At 36.3% G+C, this 13255-nt stretch overlaps 1 protein-coding gene across 2 annotated transcripts in view; it reads right to left on the bottom strand.

Moving 5' to 3' along the window:
• The window catches only part of LOC115452387 (dystonin), a 245921-nt gene extending 239392 nt beyond the window's left edge, over window positions 1-6529 (bottom strand). For both annotated transcript variants that reach the window (XM_037440549.1, XM_037440503.1), the window contains exon 1: window positions 6414-6529. The gene's annotated coding sequence lies outside the window, so the exon portion shown is untranslated. The remainder of the gene's footprint in view (window positions 1-6413) is intronic.
• Between the last annotated feature and the right edge of the window lie 6726 nt (window positions 6530-13255).

Genomic DNA, 13255 nt, shown 5'->3' with positions numbered 1-13255 from the left:
GACGCAGTGCTTTGTAATTCAAAGATCTGGATGAGGTAACTGCTTGGTACTACCTCCTCCTACTTGAGTCTATGTCCTCAATGCTGAGGGTCAGATCCCTACACGGATCACTTTATTCCAAACTATACTGCGCCAAAACTAAGCGGCGATAGCCTAGTTGGGTGTGGAACGAACTGCCAAGACGAATGTCCGCAGATTCAAATCCCAAGGGCACACACCTCTGACATTTCTAAAAACATGTGTGTATTCTTTGTGAATTTATTGTTCGCTTTAACGGTGAAGGAAAACATCGTGAGGAAACCTGCACATCTGAGAGGTTCTCTATAGGAATTTCGAAGGTGTGTGAAGTCTACCAATCCGCACTAGGCCAGCGTGGTGGACTAAGGCCTAATCCCTCTTAGTAGTAGAGGAGGCCCGTGCTCAGCAGTGGGTAAGTATACAATACAGGGTTGATATTATTATTATTATACTGCGCCAATGGTGCCGGTTCTCTGGTGGATTGCTTCGTGCATCTTGCTGTCGAGTGCGAATCCGACTTGGTCCGACCATCGCATCAGATCGCCCTTTAGACCTACTACTGGGGTACTACCAGTGTCTCGGAATCTTGTAGTGACATACCACTGGCTCACTATAACAAGGTTCTATGTCATATCTTTTTGAACAAATTATGTGTATAAAGCTGAAGAGTTTGCTTGAACGCCCTCAGAAACTTCTAGATCGATTTTGAAAATATTTAACTCATAGAAAGCTACATTACTTCTGATGCTATAGGCAATTTTTTATCGCGCTAAAACAATTTTACACATAATTACAATTATGACTATAAACTAATCAATCTGGATTCTCACTTCACACCTCACTACCCAACCAATAACAAAAACCCATCACAAGAACATGACATCAGGACATACCAACCGCAACCATTTCCTCACACGATTAAGTGCGATTACATACTAATTAGCGCTATAAATGACGCGAAGTCAGTACACAGGCGCCACCGCGTCACACAACGATCACATCTGAATACTGATGTATGGCTTTCTTTTTTATATGTTCGTGAGAATCTCTAGCAGTTTCAATGAGCGCTGATCGTTAGTGGTACTGAGAAATCATTTTGTTAGGTATTCTTGGCGTAAGTCATTGGCTCACTATAAAAAGAAATTATGTTATTTTGTATAAATTGAATTATATAACATATGATTATATATTTTTGAGTGAAAAAATCCATTAATCCCGAAAGGTAAATAAAGGGGAAAAATTATGGTCTTCCAATTTTTATCTCTGACTGCCTCGGTGGCGTAGTTGTATTGCATGTCCGGTACAATAGCGCTCTGAGGTCCTGGGTTCGAATCCCGGGTCGGGCAAAGTGATATTTGGGTTTTTCTGCTCAATATCAGCCCGGAGTCTGGAATTTGTGCCCGATATGGCGATAGGCTCGCCCCCTATTACATCATGGTACGGAACATACTTGGCGAAAAGTGGGTGCCCTAGTTGCGCCTCTGCATACCCCTTCGGGGATAAAATGCGTGATGTTATGTATGTAATTTTTATCATCTTGAAAATTTTGTAACTATTTTTTTTTGACATAAAGACAATTTAACATAACCTCTTGTAATAGTGATCCTACAAAGTTGAGATGACCAAGTCCGGAATGGAACAGACTAATGAGATGCAGCTCCGCAGGTTCAAAACCTGGGCACATGCGTGACTTCGTAGTAACGTATGTACTGCAGTGGCAAAGGGTCAATATAACCCGATTCTTACCTTCTTCCCTTTGCTTATTTATGCAAAATCTAATTATCATTTAAACTATTTACAAACCACATTTATGCATATTAGTACGTATATATTATCGGGTTCCCTTATGGAAAATATCATCCTTCGCCACTGGTGTGGCTAACTAGCGACCCGCCCCGGCTTCGCACGGGTGCAATGCTGACTATTTAATGGATGTTATTATTATACATATAAACTTTCCTCTTGAATCACTCTATCTATTAAAAAAAAACGCATCAAAATCCGTTGCGTAGTTTTAAAGATTTAAGCATACATAGATAGGGACAGAGAAAGCGACTTTGTTTTATACTATGTATTGATTATCGGTTTATTTGTGAAGGAAAACATCTTGAGGTAATCCGCCAATGTCATTCAAATCCGGTCAGTATTCCTGCGTTTACTTCTCGCATCCAAACATCTTTACAAACATTTACATAAGTAGGAACTAAGATTTCCGATTTTAATTCTGTAAGATCTTATCCCACCTCATTTGGCATCAACAAGGACCCCAACGCAGAACCCTAGACGGACCTAACAAACCTACTCAATGAATATTACACACAATACCATTCCAAGATAGTTTCACTCGGAGAAGACGTGAAGGTAGGAAATTGTGGTCAAAGGCCCCGGCGCGTGCGCACCGGATTAGGCCACTAACACACCATGACTGCGTTACTTTGAATAGACGCATGTTTTTAAAGAATGATTTGTATTAAATATGATTTTAATTTTAACATGTGAACGGGTTTTGATATTCATAAACGCAGACATACTATAACGTTTTCGATGTAGACTGTTTCTAACGAGTCAGTCTAGAAATCTTTCACTTATGTTTCAGTAATGGACCTCCTGAAGCTGATGACAATTGGAGTACATTCATGATAGTTTTATGTGTAAGGATATATTTAGAATAATGTGGTATGACTGGAAGTGTAACACGGCATTATTATGCTTATGTGATAGTACTTAACATATAGCAACTAAATATATTATAGGAAAAACAGTTATATTATATCCTTGTGGTACAGCGGGTCACACGGTGGACGTAGCAAGCCGGCATAAAAAAAATATAATGACCCTTGATCATTAGTCATAAATATATTTAGGCTATTACTAGGCAATCACTTTAACTTGCAAGATAAAAACGGCAAAAAAAACGCAGCGTCTTCCCGCGCGGTCTGTCCATCGCCTCAGAGGAAGTGCAGCCTTGAATTATCATAACACATTGTATTGTGCGCCGCGCGTTGTCGTTGCGAGACATTGCTCGGGGTGACTAAGGTTTCGATGCGTACTGTCTTTTTAATGTTCTTTTTTAAGTAGAGGAATAGGGGGCAAATGGGTCACCTGATAGTACACATACTCACGCCTTTTATTCTAAAAAGCAGAGGCGCAACTTTCCACCGAGCCCATCGACATATCGGACACCAGACTTCGGGCTGATATTGAGTAGAAAAATCTAAAATCACTTTGCCCGGGGGTCGAACCCGAAACTTCAGCATCGTAGTAGTACCGTAATACAACTACGCTACCGAACCAGTCTGGCGATAGTAATTTCCGCCGAATACCAATACGACAGGACTCATCGTTGCGTTGCCAACCTTTGTAAGCTTTAGATCTTTGAGTCGTATTGTTCTGCTGACGCTACGTTAGGGTTGTCATAACTCCTTAATGCCATACCGGGTTTTATCTCTTCGGGGCTCGTTGTTAGTCGGCTAATATGACGTTTAGGCGAAACGCGACCTTATTCACATGATATTAAGCTTTCATTGCCAAGAACCTTGGAAAAGATCCGAATTTTCTAATGCAGTAGTCACTGCCACCTATTCGCTACGTTTGTTATTCGCCTACTAACCATTACCTAATTAAAATTATTTTTAATTTGAAACTGAGGCACAACCCTACGTTACCTTCTTTAATATATGGTGTTTTTCTCACTCGGACGTGTTTTATTATTTTTTTTAATTCCCGTCTCTGGCAATAAAATGAATCAGCATATTAGCTTAATTCCTAGAAAATCCAATAATGCGATTTGTTCCACCGCGGAGTTTTACAGAGAACCGATGACGTCACACGATCATCTAACGAGTAAGAGCGACAAATAAACTCCTATAAATAAGACGTCGCGTCACGTTACGAGGGAAATATCTGAGTGATAATCTATTATCAATACATTTGTATGTGGGTATTTTTATAAACTGGGTTAATAATAGAATCATGTGTACATCAAACTTTCAATTATTCACATTAACTTATCAGTTCCAAACAATATAATTATAGTGTAAAATGAAAAAAAAGGTTTGAGAAGCTGCTCTTTTTTTGTAAAGTAAAAAAACGAATTGAGGAGCTCTTTTTTGGAAGTCGATAAAGGGTATGAATTGGGTCAATAATGGAATCATGTGTACTTCAAACCTTTAATTATTAACATTAACTTATCAGTTCCAAATGGTACGTAGATCACCAGATATCATTTTAGTATAAAATGACAAAAAAAACAGATTGAGCACTTTTTTGAAAGTCGGTTAAAAACAAACTTGAAATAAGCATTTGTTACGAAATCGAAATATGTACGATATTAACAATTATTGAGTCGATAAAATTTCAAAAATATATTTCATAACTTCTAATTCTCACTAACACATGACGTTAGGGAAAGAAAGAATAAAATGTAAACAAACATCTACCTATTTTCAATTATCCCTGTTGTATTCGACGTAATTGACAGGTCTGAAAAAATGTATATTTCACAAAAATGAAGTAGGCATTCGATGTCTACATTTTATTTTACCTTCCCTGAAATACATAAAATAAAATCTCTACTTATGAATGAATATTTATTCCTCCTATACTAATATTATAAAGATGAATAGTTTGAACACCCTAATCTCAGAAAGTACTTAACCGATTTTAATTATTTTTTCACTAATAGGAAGCTACATTACTCCTGAGTTTTATATATGAATATATTATTCACGAAAAAGTTTTTCAGGCAGACAAAGCTGCAGTTATAACCTAGTTTGGAATATACGAGCTGTTGAAGTAAAGCAAAATTTACAAAACTTCGCATTCAAACGAGATCCGGTTGCAAAATATCGTATGCGCTTTCGCGTAATCTGTTTATCGGCCGATAGCGGTGCGGGATTGTGCGGCGTAGATTATAATGTGCATTTAAAGTGTACCTTATACTTAGATTGTTATCTATAGATGTTAAAATACATATAATGCTGGACATAAGGGCTCAAACAAAGGACTTATGCAGAACCAACCAACTGCCGACGACGCGCTTCAAGTTTAACGGAAATAAATTGTATGTTTAAATCTATTCAATCATTAACCATTTTAAAATTGGAACGGTGTTTTTGAATTATTATATTTTTTTTAATATATATCTTTTTTATTCAAAGTTCCTTATGCCAACTATATTTTAGTTAAAATTTGTCACTCCAATGAGGTTATTATTTTTTTACTGTGACAATCACTGGTCATTTGCATGTATAAAAATAAATTTTAGACGTTAGAAAAAGTAAGGTCGACGGCAGCAAAGCGAGGGTTAATTAATCACTGGAGGTATAAACCATATTTAAATAATATAAGCATTTTTTATATATTAAGTAAAACAAGACGATTATATTTTTTTGTGTACAGTGTCTTGAACAATTATATTTGTTACTAGTATCAATTCCACTTTACCAGTTCATAAGGACTTCGCGAGAGACCATTAACTGTCCATCATCATCAAAAATACCATTAAACTTTTGTTTACCTTCAAAGTCTCATACATTAACGTAAGGACATGATGTTTTATGTACAAAAAACATTAGCGGCTCGAAAAACTTAAATATTTTTACTTTAAAACGAAAGAACTCTCTACTCTATCATATATAAAATAAAGTCGAGAATTGTTTCAAAACATTTATATCTAAGGAATTTGAATAAGAAATGACGTTATCAGTGAGTCAGGTGTGTAAAAAGATGTCTTGTCGTTCTAACAATGCTTCGCTTGTACGTTAATCTTTAAATTGTTCGCTACCTCTTTTCCCGCGGCACACAAAAAGTTACGTTAACATGCACTCACCTTTTGAGCATTATTTCGAAATTTAAAATGAGAACGTTCGTGTTCTATTTCAATTTAAATTATTTATCGTTAGGTATTTTGAATAATATACGATTTTATCCTTGTGTAACAACATGGCATTGACATTAGTCCGATAACAAAAGGTTGTTTCCAACTATGACATCACCACACTCGACAGAAATAAAATTATATCATAAAATAGTTCACCGGTAATTATAGCATTAAAGCAAATTACAAGAAAATTATGTTTTTCAACGTCCGTGCGTTGATGTCTTTTGCCTAACCTCACTCTCGGCGGAGCATCGTAACCCACTTTGATGAAATAAATAAACAAAAAACATTGGCATAGACATCACCAGTCGCCTTGAGGACTTATCGCGATCAATGCAAATATCCGATAATTATTTTGCAATTTACATCACCACGAAGCCGGTTACTGGCACTCGATGAATAAGAAAAAAAAAAACAACAAAACCATAGAGATCGCGGCGAACCTCGTCACACCGTTTTCGAAATATGAAAATTCGAAAAAAGAACGTGTAAAACACTGGCACACGACACGTACTGTTTATTTTTAATAAACTGCCCGGTCCGTGAACAAGATGGCGGCGGTAAGCGATCGTGCCGCGGCGCCGTTCGTCGGCCAACTGATGCTAGCGAAGCGAACTGTCAAACTGGCTCGGCTTATCTTTGTGTGTGTGCCGTGTAATGGAGGCTTCAATGGATCAAAATGACTCAGTATGGTATGGAAGGTTGGTAGAAAAATTGTAATTTGTATCCAAAACGATGACGAAACATGAAGGAGTGACCTCGGATTATGACAAATACGTTAGATCGATTTTGAAAATAACATGCTGTCGCGCCAGTAGGGCAGAGGTTCGAGTAATCTTGCAAGGTTGGGAAACGGTTATTTGTCCCATGCTGTAGTAGAAATCAAGTTTGTCTTCAAGGCACAATTTAAATTCCGGACAAATTATCAGGGTTTTTAAATTGAAAAAGATATTAACCTTTTTTTTTTACCCGACTTATTGATCTCATAATAGATTAGATTTCATAGCAGAGACTGTGAAGACGAATAGGGACAATAATTTTAAGTACGATATGTCTTTTGAGGCTGCCTAAGGCAAACATTGAAGGAAGGTCAATTTTCCTTCCACTCGTTCCTTTGGTACCATGGGTGGTTATGAAGTATAGTAATTCACTTTGAGTGAACCACTTGCTTACTTACTGATCATCTTTACAAAAAATATTTATTCCATAAGAAAACGATTAATTCAATTCTTAAAATAATTAGGCAAATAAAGCCCCATTCTTTGTAATTAAATTAAATAATTTATAATTACATTTTTAATTATAGCAATTAAATGATAATAATGATTTATGATTCATTATTTGACCCAATAACCCATTAATAATCACCTTATAACAAGGCGTATTAGTGTGATTGAGTTTTTCGACACAGTATTAGCCCGGTGCAGTGTCTGGAATTCCGATAGGACGATAGGTTCATCCCCTATCACATCATGAGACGGAATACACTCGTCGGAAAGTAAGTAAACCTGTTGCGTCCCTGCCTATGCCTTCAGAAATAAAAGGCGTGTGTGTACATAAAATTAGATCGAAATCCAGAATTTTATACAATATTTCTTTGTTGGTAAGTCAGTTGCTAGTATGTCTAACACAATCTATTTTTGTACTAGATTTGAGAGGGGATAAAGTCATGGCCACTCAGAATGCTAATCTGGTTTTCATTGTTTTAATTTCTATTCGTTTATAAAAAAAAATATGTGAGAAATATTGTAATGTTTTACAACGGATTTGGAAACCTAGTGAGTCAAAAGAGGGTAGTTTTTCGATTGCAATTGAAAGTTCGTTTTATATTCATGATTTTAATTGCAAAAGTACGGATGAGTCGACCAATGAGGTGTGATGTGATCTTTGCCTTCTCATATCCATATTTTCAAAGTAATCATTTATGCGCTGCCGCTTTAGAGGAAAAGGATTAACAGAGGGTAGGGAGTTATTTTAGTTTCAATAGTTTCTTTAATTCTTTATTGATACCATAAAAAAAGCACTCGTTTCATACTTTGTTTTATTCTCAAATGTGTTTCGAGTGTTCATTCGCCCTCTTCTACTCCAAAATTGTTTTTTTTTTCTTATTGAAACGTTGCGAATTTGTTCAAAGTTACGTTTTAATAAAGATTTTTGTATTAAATTTGTATTTTTTTATATATAATAAAATTATGACAGACCGATGTCAATACATTGTATATAGTGAAGAAAAGACCAACAGAAGCCAAAACAACAGTTTTTGTAACTATCAGCCCGTATGTTTGTACACGCATCACACAAAAACTACTACATGGAACTGAATGTAGTTATCATTGATGTATTGCTAAAGATCTAACTTTAAATATAGGCTACATTTTATCCCGGCATTCTTTACGCGGGAAGAGCGGCCAACAAAAATTAGACAACAATACACTGACTTATTAACAAACAAATATTTTGGTTATTATATTACTGTGTTGACTCACTTTACCAGTATTGATAACTTTGTTTGATGACAACAGTGTAATGACGTCACAGTCTAGGATTCATACGAAAACAATCTAAGTTTAGCTGATAACGATTACAATTAGCATTCCATAAACCATTGTTTCAATAAACGACCCCAATCGTTTTCGATCTATGTCAAAAATGGACCAATCAGAACAAAGCATTTTTTGACAAGCTTACTAATGAGAAATTTGATTGGTTCATTCTCGGACTCGGATTGAAGATTGAGATTGGGATCGTTTATTGAAAACGGCTGATAGACGCTCAAGTCACCGGCATAATAGGGGACCGGACTCATTTTTGTTCTTTATTATTATCAAATATTTACGTTATATAAATTATAACACAGAAAGAATTATTTAAATCCAGTAAAAAATCAACAAGTTATAAGTCTTTCAATTTCGGTAGAAGAGGTAAGTAACAAGAAACAGGAAAGAGGCGCAATACCCACGTGTGACGTCATCGGGCATTACGACGCGTGCGAAAGAAAGAGATGAAGCAATATTCCCACTTCGCGCCCACTTCGGCACATAGTAATATTTGAAATATGAATTACTGGCTCATTTTTTAACCAATTTTAATTCAGTTTTCGCAGGAGGGTTTCTTTTTCGTATTATTAACCATTACATATAGAATAATGAACAAAATCAAACACAGGACGGTTCCCTATTGTGTCAACTGCGGGTTTTCATCTCTCGTCAGTCGACATTATTGGACGCCACTCTATTTACCATCAGGTACAGTGGGGTCACTTTGTCACACACTTATAAAAAGAAAAGCCCAATATCCTAGAACCATAGATCACGAGTTTGACGCAGAATAGACCGTACTATACATGTTCGCAATCCGCTATCCATACTTTTCCATCCATAGGTTCGATTCCCGACGCATAACCATTACTCAGACAGGTGTTATGATTTATTAAGTGCCGCGTCCGCTGCGCCACCCACGAGGACTTCAGTGTCGGCATACAAAGCATTTCGTAATGCTCAGCGTGGAGTAACGGAGAAAGGTTAATCATTGAGGAATGTGTCTGACATTGTAAAGTGACCTTAATAGTTTCAAATATTTTCATAGCATCCCTAAACCGAGACGGTTTCGGTGTTGTTATGGGGGGGAGGGGTTATAGATTCCTTTATGTGACACGTAATTCACCCCTGTATATACCTATGTTTTTTTAGCCAAATAGTTCGACTTGGGTTTTATGTGTTTTTCGAGTATATCCTTTGGCAACATCACTATTTGTGTTTCGATATTGGTAGGGAGTGAAGTGGAGTGGGGAGGGGGGGGGGGGGCAACGCTATTTGATACGTCTGTCTCCCACCCCTATATACCTATATTAGGTCTGCGATGTTTTCATTTTCAATTAATTAAAAATTATGTAACCATATTCTATTGCTTATTTCTTAGTTAAAAGGTTAATTAACGAATGTTGTTTACAAAGTTCGTTGTTGCATACAACGTTTTTATTTCAGTAGTTTGCGTATTTTTAGACTATTAATTAGCAGTTACAATGATTGTAGTGTTAATGGCTTAAATTCATTCGTGAAGGAACTAATTTTATATGGTTGGAGGATTAAAACTCGTTTATAGTCTAACGCCCTTATTCATAGACATATTGAGATACAACAATATTAGCCAATCACAACGGCCCTATGGATATTTACTGCAAAGGCTGCTATGCCGTCAGCACTGAGAAACAGACTTGTTATCACAGCTTTACTCCTTCCTAAGTCGTTTATGAATAAGGGGGTAAAATTATATATGGTCAACATGGCACGTTGGGCAAATAAATTAATACAAGCGCAGTGAAATACTCTCCTGCATCAGAATTGATGTTAACAGAAGAAGCTCCAAGTTATTTTAGTAGAGCGTCAGCACCTATTGCTGTGTCTCTTCTTTTACCCTATGTTTTAGAGTGTAGTTAAATTGGGAGTCTCTAGTAGTGGATTTCTAGATAAGCAATCCCTTAGATCAGAACTATTTGAGATTTAGTTATTAATTAGTATTCGTAACAATATGACTGTAAAGTGTTATTATTCAGTTTTCTTAACAATATTACAATAAAAAAAATGAATCTACTGTTACTTAAACTACCCTCAATTCTACCAAAACCTTAAATTTAACATCACAAACAAGTCTAGACTCTTGGCCATTAAATCGCAAACTCCGACGTTGCTTCAATAGCCTTGAGAAGGCCTTGAGGCTGGAGATTTTACTTTTTAATTTAACAACGCTTCAGCAGCCTCGCGTTCAGCCTTGCTTCAGCAATAATAACCGTCTGGACGAGTCGAGACGGGGATTACGTACTGTATGTACTCTTTTTATATTGCTTTGACGAGACGAGCTTGCCGTTCGCCTGATGGTAACAGAAAATACCGCATATAAACAGTAGAAACACCATCTAATATCTTGTATTACAAAGTATTGTTTGGTATTCCACTGCGCTCGCCATCCTGAGACAGGAGATATTAATTATGTCCAGTAGTAACACTGGCTACAATGTCATTCAAACTAAAACACAACAGTGACTACACTTGGTTTTGGGTTTGGGCGGTGGTCAGACTTGGCGTCAGAAATAGACATTACGGTGGTAACTACCCAGGCGGACTCTGACTTATCAGAGACCTACCACCACTATAATACAAAAAGGATGAAATTTTTTATATAATATTGCAGGGATCAAAAATAATTGGATTAATTCACTAAAGTAAAACAGCGATTGAATCGTAGTATCGACATAGGTACAAATCAACCACAAAAGTAGCTGAATAATTTCAAATCGCCATTTACGCTCCAAAAGCCTTATTAACAATCATTTTTTATTTAAAATAAATTTCAAAGGGTTGACTGTATTTATGATAAATAAAAAATGATTTTTCGACCGAATTTAATGTGTAAAATGTCTTTTAAAGTTTTAAAATTGTTCAGTTATGTTTGTGGGTAACTGAAAAAAGTCTATCAATTATGTAAGCAAGCAATAAAGCTTCAAATCCATAAATCAATAGACAAGGTACATAAATGTATACCTGAATGAATGAAGGCAACCATGAACTCGTCAGGTGGATCTTTGCCGCACTATTAACTCTTGGAAGCACCATATGTACCTACAATATCGGCTGCGAAGCATGAATATATAAATAGGTAGATTGATATATTTCGAACAATGGAACCTAACCTATTTGTACACAATATGCACCTGATGTAGGCAATTCAGAGCTCAACAAGTGCCATTGAGTACTCCAGAGAAATATTGTCGCACCATTAACGCTTGGAAGCACCACGTGTTCCTGTAAGAGCTGCCGCAAAGTGTGACGATATAAATAGGTAGATCGACATAGCTGGGAAACAAACTAACCAGTTTTGGTAGTTAAAAGTATGAAACTCAAAATACTTAAGGGTTAAGTTATTGCAAAAAAATATTTTATAAAATGATTATAATAGACTGTTAAATCCTAATATAAACCTAACCTAAACCTAAACCCAAACCCAAAACCCAAACCTAAACCTAAACCTAACTTTAACCTAAACTGTATAAAAATTTTGAAAGCACGAAAATACACTTTATTCTAAGTACATTAAGGAAGACATCAATATCATTACCATACAATATAAAACTCATCACACACATTACCGCAAACCGCGAGCCTTACAATTTTTTTTCCTCCTTCAAAACCCACACCGTACCTGTAACAAAAATAGTACACATTAACGCACAAGGACAATTTATTTACATAATAAAAACGACAAACAATTCGTAGGAACAACAATGACCTGATTCAAGTATAGGTCACATTGTATTTTTCCTCTGCAAAGATCTACCAAACAGAATCCGTGATGTCATAATTCCAATAATGCATTTGACTCAGTAATTGGTAATGATATTGATTTTGTTGCAATTAATGTGGTTTCGGGTCACGTAAGATGTTTGAGTAATAAATTGGTTACTATTAAGGAATTAATAATTATTTTAAATCTTTATAACAATCAATGTCAATCGAAATTTCTAGAAGGCCAAACACCTCTCTTTCATTTCTTCTAATACTAGTCGCGTATCTTTAACTTTTCTGGTACTTTAGACATTATTCTAATTTTCGTAGACCCTTTTCCCTCATTCTTTTTCTACGTAATGTTTCGAAACATCAACTAGAATTATCTATGTATCTAAATTAGACGGTCATCTTAGTTTCATCTCAGTTATTACCAACATTGTCTAAGAGAATTATAATTAAAACGATCAACTCTCGATTTCAAACGCACGCAACACGAAGGTGATCAGACGAATAACTTTATGCATATCATTATTACCTAGGCATTTAAGCGTGCCATTATTAAAAGAATATCAAATGTAGCCCCGGTTACCCGCAATGGTGGGGGAATTCTTCCCAGGGTTGATAGAGGACTCGCCTCAAGATACTTGCCGCAAGAAGCTCACTCCTTTAAATTTGAAAGAACATGAAATATTGCCCCGTCTAAACACAATGGTGGGGTAATTCTTCCCAGCGTTGATAGAGGACTCGCCTCAAGAAACTCGCTCCTGCAAATTCAGGCTATAAGCATATTTATGAACACCGAACGGGATTCCGATTTTTTTGCAGAAGTTACCATAAATGTCTCGGTATGTGTACTGCGGTGCGACTGTCGTATACTTTCGGGTTCGTTTCCGGGATCAGTTTAAGTGATATAGGATTTTCGTACTTAAGATCTGGATTTGTATTCCGTAATGTCATTTACGGGCTCGCACCCTATTACGTGAAACCATACATAACTGACGAAATATGAGTATAATAACCCCTCCACTTGCCCCTCAAAAATGAGAAAAAGGCGTAATGTGAATTAGCAAACGAG

Source organism: Manduca sexta, chromosome 4 (assembly GCF_014839805.1).
Source record: "Manduca sexta isolate Smith_Timp_Sample1 chromosome 4, JHU_Msex_v1.0, whole genome shotgun sequence".
NCBI classification, from domain to species: Eukaryota; Metazoa; Arthropoda; class Insecta; order Lepidoptera; family Sphingidae; genus Manduca; species Manduca sexta.
This window is presented reverse-complemented; position numbering and strand designations above follow the sequence as displayed.